Here is a 6,972-nt window from a genome sequence, read left to right on the forward strand (position 1 = left end):
CTTTGGTTTGCCACAACATCAATTCCATATGAAATCTATTTAACTGCTGCTGAGCAGCTGGGCTATAAAGCAAAACAAAGCATGAGGGTAAATTTAGCAACTGTTTCACATGCAACCACCTTTAAACTGTGTCTCAGGATTCTTGTTTGAGGATGTTTTTACCACAGTCTTCATTTCTAAAAGCTGTGCAGAGAGAGTTAGGGTATATTTCATCAGAAAAAAAGATGCAACACCAACATACATTTTTAATTTTACTTAATTAGAACTGTTAAAATATTAGAAGCATGGTGTGCTGAGTTTGTCAAACAGGAAAGTATGCACAAAAGCAACAAAATGCTATTATCATTACGTAAGTTTTATGCTTAACTTACTATATGGATGTTCATTTAGAGGCTGAGACCAAAGTTTTATTAGATTTTTATTCTTGGTCTTTAGAGAAATAACTGCAGCAACTGAGGTAGATATCGATGTGTAAAAACATAATATCTCTCACTGAAATTTGGTGGAAAGGTCTATAATGTTGAATGAAATGGGAAGTAAATGACAAATTGCATTGTATTAAAGTGAATGCATTTAGCAACTTTACACAGTAGGTTTAAGAGCTATTATTTACGACCAGAGGTTTATTGTGTCTTTACATTTAAGGAATAGAAAGTGACTTTCTCTTTGTATCTCAAACATGTTACAAAGCAAAGAGCTTAGAGCATGAATAAAGAGGGCTGCAGTTCTATTTAACTCAAGCTTGGTCTCATGCAGCAACACCAGCAGCAGGCAATAGAGGCTCCAGGCTTCTTTTCAGGTGATGATGTATTGGTCTTGTCATTGTCTTATTTTGTCTTCAGCCACAGGCATTTTTTTACATTTTTTTGACTGATAAAGTTAATATATAGAGGTACTTCTGTGATCATGTTATTGACTTGAATCCACAAAGCTATTTCTCACAACTTTAGGTGTTATTGAAGAGACAAAGTCACTTTGACCAGCTGTTGCATCAAGTTTCTGACAGAGAGCGATGAGATAAAATTTCCTGCATCAGTGGTGGACAAGGCAACTTTATTTGTATAGCACAATTCAATGACAGGGTGATTCAAAGTGTTTTAAATAAACATAATTTAAAATTAAAAACAAGCAATAAAACATTAAATTAAAAAAAACAAAAAACAACAGGATCAAGTTTAAAACTTAGCTAAAAAGAAACAGATGCAGTTTGTTCCAGATATGTGGAGCGTAGAAGCTGAATGCAGCTTCTCCATGTCTGGTTCTGACTCTGGGAACTGATAAGAAACTGGATCCAGATGACCTGAGTGTTCTGGCAGGTTCGTACTGGATCAAGAGGTCACTGATGTGTTTTGGTCCTAAAGCATTCAGAGCTTTATAGACCAGCAGCATCATCTCTGATGAACAGGCAGCCAGTGTAAAGACCTCAGAGCTGGACTGATGTGGTCCACTTTCTCGGTCTTAGTGAGGACTCAAGTAGCGGAGTTCTGAATAAGCTACAGGTGCCTAATTGATTTTTTAGGTAGAACCTGTAAAAACACTGTTACAGCTGACTAAAGATGAAAGCACTTATTTATGTTAAGGCGTACAGACTGAGATATCGTAGCGGGACAACATCAGAGTCAGTGATTCTAAGAAACAAATAAAACTGTAAAAAAAAAAAAAAAAAATCTGTGCTGAGAACCTTTCGAGAGCCAGTGGACCTGGCACAACATAATAATTAATGGAGTGTGTTCAGACAGAGGCTTCTTCATGTCTTCAGACATGAAACACATTCCTACCTAAAACACAATGACTCAGTGATCTGTTTATTATCCATTTATTGTTTATTCTACAGCAATGTAATCTCCTTGAAAATTAATAAAGCATTGCATGGAATGAGATGGTAGGTAGTTATAGTGGTTCCTTGAGCTTGTTGAGGATTGGAGGAGTTCCTGTTAGTGTTTCGGTGCGTTGCCATGTAGACATTGGGATGTGATGGGACAGATTCTATATAGATAGACAATAAAAAGATGGATGGAAGATTTAAAATGGACTGGATCACCACACTATACACACGATTCATTCAGTTCTCAAGCTGGAGTGATGTAGGTGGGACGTATACGTATTGGATTCCTAACTGCTGGATAAGTTTTAATGAATGATTCATATTTAATTAATGATAGCCTTATTTGAGTGGCCTTAATTTCATATTCAAACTTAGAATTGGTTTTCTTCTACCTAAGTCAGAGTAATATATGAAGAAGCAGAATTTTCTCTGTTTTCTAGATAAAGTTAATCTGCATCAACTATTTTTCTTTGTAACTATAATTGCTGTGGTCATTAGAGCGGTATATGTGCTCAAAGTGATTATAGTTGTGTGTCTGCTTTTTATTGGCACTTCTTTCTGAGGAAGATGCCCTTGTAGAGTCATAAAATAAAGTCGGGTTCCCTGACGATGCAGTTGGCTCTGCATACATCAGAAAAGACAATCATGTTGTTATCCCCCTCAAAGATAATTTCACACAACAACAATTATCCTTAATCCCATCCTTTCTACTGCAGCAGTCCTTTAAATCCATCCCTTGCTTTGAAGCTGAATAATGTAACACTGAAGTCAAATATAAAGGATTATCTGGGTTACAAAAAAAAAAAAAAAAAAAGCTAATATGGATGAAATAACTACCTCAGATCTTTCTGCCCATGAACCTCCACCAAGAATGTCATCTCTCACTGGGATGACAGAAGATGCAATCAGTGTTGCAATTAGCAGGATGAAGTCATCCACTTGTGTTCTTGACCTGATTCTAGCCAAGTCGATTAAAGCCACTTCTCACAGGATTCAAATATTATTATATAGAATTCTCTTAAGTCAAGTCTGTACCCCCAAACCTTCTTCTAATACTTCACCATTTCTCTTATTCCTGGTGCAATTTTTCAAAACAATATTTCTTCAAACTACCTGTGCATCAGCTAGGATGACATTTTAATGGCATATTAAAAAGGTTTTGGCATGAATTTGGCACCAGCTGTGATTTTCTTTTAAACCTTCCTCTTCTTGCATTGATACTGGTGAGATTTTATACCCTAAACTGCTGCTTCTCTTGTAAATAGTTTTACCTTTAAAAAGAAATTGTGTCATTATTATTTTAATATGTCAAATTTAGTAATTTTGTAACATTTGTGTGTTTTGAAACATTTATTGTCATTATTTTTTTGTGTAGACATGATATTAAGTTTCAGTGCTCTGCAGATGAAAGCCAGTTATTTGTCCTGTTGAAGCCTTGTTCCACACATGTGTCTTATTCTTTAACTGCTTTGATGGGGGGAAAAAAAGAAAGAAATGAAAAATATTGCAGCTGAATGATTCTCAAACAGAAGTAATTATAATTACCCCCTGTGGCCCCGACACTGGCAGCATCACCAAATATGAAAAACACACAACTTAGGTGTTATTTTTAACTCAGGTTTGTCTTTTGATGTTCAGATTTCTAAAGAGGTGCAGACCTGCTGTGCCTAGCTAAAGCAGCTAACTCAGATCAGGTCATTCTTTAGAAATGCAGACTCCCAAAAGGTCATCTATGCTGTTCTTTAGACTTGATATTTGCGGCACATTTTTATTTAGCTACAAGCAGGGGAAACTCTCAAAGACTGTACAAAAAGCTGCTTCCCCACTCTTAACATGTACGTGACCATATTAGATCCATCCTTACTGCCCTTCTCCAGTTACTCTTGTGGTTTTAAATGGATTTTAAGACTTTACTGCTTTACTTTAGCTTTGAATGGTTTGACTCCTGTTTCTATCTGCAGTATTTAAACTCCTAAGAACCTGATCACAGCTTGAGATCCTCTGGAAAGGCCCTCCTAATGGTTGTTTAAAATTCAGTGTTTTAGCAAAGACTGACATGTTGTTCCCTTGGGACTTTCTTCCTCCAGCACATCTCCAAACCCGTTTTTTATAAGTTAAGGCTTCACCAGTGTTGTTTAAAAAAATCTGTGTGTGTTAACTGACTTCACTGAACAAATAAAAGACCTATATGGTTATCTACCTCCCATCACTCCAAATCCATTGTTTTATTGTTAGGACCTGCTGCATATTTGACATGTGATGTACATGATGAGCTTGTCAAGCTCTCTATTGAAACTGTATTAACTAAAGTAATACTCTACGTGAACTAAAATAAGAAAACTTAGGATAAATCAATAAATTCTCCTTTTTACCCTACTGGCAACTGAAAATTTTAAATGCAAACACACACACACATGAAAAGAAAGAAAAACATATATTTTAGGTATTCAGTTGTTGTAGTAAATGTAGTCACTTTGACCTTATTCTCATCTGAACTTAATGGTAAAGACCCACTGTATGGAAAACAGCCTCATATCTCCATTTATTAAAAAAATAAATCTTTCCAAATAATGAAGGCTTGATTCATTGATTTCATCGTCCATTTCTACAGGAAATACTGCTTATATTTGTCATTGTGGCTTGTTGTTATGTTTATTTAAAACGGCATCTGAGCCACTTCTCTCTGTTTCTCTCTCAGTCCTGATGTGGATTTAAAGCTGTTTGCTGCAGGCCGTTACACTGGACTGCTGCATGTGCAATGCTGCTGTGCAAAAACAATGTGCACGCTGCCGCCCACGAAGCACAACTCTGCACAGACCTACTCGGTTTGCTCACTTCAGCTTGCACTCTGCTGCAAGCACTCTGCTTAAGCTGTGTTCTGCTGCATTGTTTGACATTGTTGTTTTGAGGAAAGTTAACCATGATTTACCTCTTATCATTATTTCCAAATGATCTCACACTGCTGTAACATTGAAGCTGCCATGTGAGATTTTACTAAGGGTGTGTGAAACAGAAAAACGACCACGTGCAGCAATTGTTAGAAATATTGTTTTGTGTTTTAGATGTTAAAATACACAGAAATGAATAAATATGAATTTCAAAGCGTGTTTTTGAAATTTAACTTAAGGGATTGTTGGTGTATTTATTGTTTTGAACACACAATGTTTTGTTTTATTGTATCTACTGAGCCAGTAGATGTTTAATATGAGAAAATGTTTGTGGTGCTTGATAACTCCTGTACATGAACTACAGAAAACTTCATACCATATCAGTTCAGTTCAGTCTTTTAGTCGTCATCCTCACTACTGCATCCAATTCTCCTTCTAGACTTTAGGCGTATCAGACTGGCATAAATACAACCCATGGTTCATAAAAGTGAAATATTTTGGCCTTGCAATGAAATTAATCATTTTGTTGAAATAAAGTCCCTACAGAAACATTTCTCTTGCCCACTGTCTTGGTTTTGCACTCATGCCAGTGTCTCTAATAGTCAGCATAAATTCATTCCCATTCCCTAAAATCTGTAAGTTAATAGATGCAGTGTGGAAAATATCTGAGTGACAAATTGATCATGTTTTGCCCTGCAGTTTGACTGTGAATATTTCCAACTAGATCACACAGATGAGTCAAGTAGATGCCAAGATTAACCTTTTTTTTTGCTGGAGTTTAGAGTAAATAAGATTATTAGCTTGATGAAGAGATGATATCCACAACCAACCCACACACAAAAAAAAAAAAAAATGTCATCACTGGCATTGACCTGTCTGCTCTACAGCTCCCTGAGCTACATTTTGCTATGATACTCGGCCAAATTAGCTTTGAATTCCACTGATCATCAGACTCATTAAAATGTGTTTATATTCCAATCAATTTTTTCATGGCTCAGTTAAAAGACAGCCTCATAGTCATAGTTATGTGCAGCCAATATTACATCCCTCTGAAGTTAAAACAGCCTTCCTATTAGGAAACTGTTCTGCACAAGCCCCAGCACATAATTTACTTGCACTTGTCACTTGTTGAGTACTTAGTGGTACAGTATTTTATGTAGTCCATGTTAGTCTGCTATTGAATTTTAATGGCCAGCCTATCGAGAGTCCTCTGCACTTTGAGATACAATATAAAATAAAAACACTTGATAGATTTATATGCTTAGTGCAAATAATAAATCTAAAGTAGAGATATAATTCAATAAAACTGGATTACATTAAGAGAAATGCGTCTCAGAGATTCAATTTAGGAATTATGAGGCTTGAATTATGAAAGACGATTACTGTCTGCCTTCTGCCATGACTGTGTGAGAAGTGAAACTGGAGGAAGCTTTTTATCAAAACCTTCTGACAGCTAATGTAACTCTCTTTTATAAATAAACAGCACTTAAGATAACCATTAGGGCAGATAAGCATTTTGGGGAAATAACAGATCGCTTTAAAGTCTTGAGGCCAATTGAGGTCAGCATCATGGGGTATGTTTTTTCATCAGCTATGCAACTGGAGAACAGTTGCAGCTGTTCTGCAGCGATTAGCTTGACACATCATGTGGTGTGTACAAAGTGCTACCAGGCTAAAAGCTGAGTCAAAAGTAGACAACCAGAGCCTACTGATGGGATTTTAAGATATTTCTTTTGTACCTTTTTTTATTTAATTATTTTCTTTAATTTTCTCATTCTGTCTTAATGGGTATAACTGAAAAGTAAAGTATTCTTCCTTTAAAAGTCTCAGAGGAAAGGGATTTGCATTGCATTATTCAAATTGCAGTTAAGTGCATAATATGCTCTAATTACACGGTACAGTTCTGAGTGTGTTTTGAATTCATGCATTTCATTTTTCAGGCAGACTAACACAGGATGAATCACAGAAAATGAATAATGGAAGGTGGCTATTGTACAGATGTAAAACAGTTTTCAGTACCTTTGCTTTACAAGGAGAGAGCACAGAAAAATAAACGTTAATCTGCATTTCTAAACAGATATTAAAGCTAATGTGCCTATCTCTATCTCTATCTCTATCTCTATCTATATCTATATCTATATCTATATCTACATCTATATATGTACGCAACTTTGCCTGAAAGAGAAATGACAGGACACAGATTAGGGCTGTCAAATTATTAAAATTTTTAATCAGATTAATCACAGCTTACAAGTTATT

The 6,972-nt window shown here is 35.8% G+C and overlaps 1 long non-coding RNA gene across 1 annotated transcript; it reads left to right on the forward strand.

The window, feature by feature from the left end:
* The first annotated feature begins 1,240 nt into the window (after positions 1-1,240).
* On the forward strand, positions 1,241-6,633 carry LOC121643301. The gene is made up of 3 exons (XR_006011086.1): positions 1,241-1,346; positions 4,277-4,284; positions 6,622-6,633. It is a non-coding gene; the product is annotated as an uncharacterized LOC121643301 (long non-coding RNA).
* Positions 6,634-6,972: the final 339 nt, after the last annotated feature.

The sequence above is a fragment of the Melanotaenia boesemani genome, chromosome 7 (assembly GCF_017639745.1).
Source record: "Melanotaenia boesemani isolate fMelBoe1 chromosome 7, fMelBoe1.pri, whole genome shotgun sequence".
Lineage (NCBI taxonomy): Eukaryota > Metazoa > Chordata > Actinopteri > Atheriniformes > Melanotaeniidae > Melanotaenia > Melanotaenia boesemani.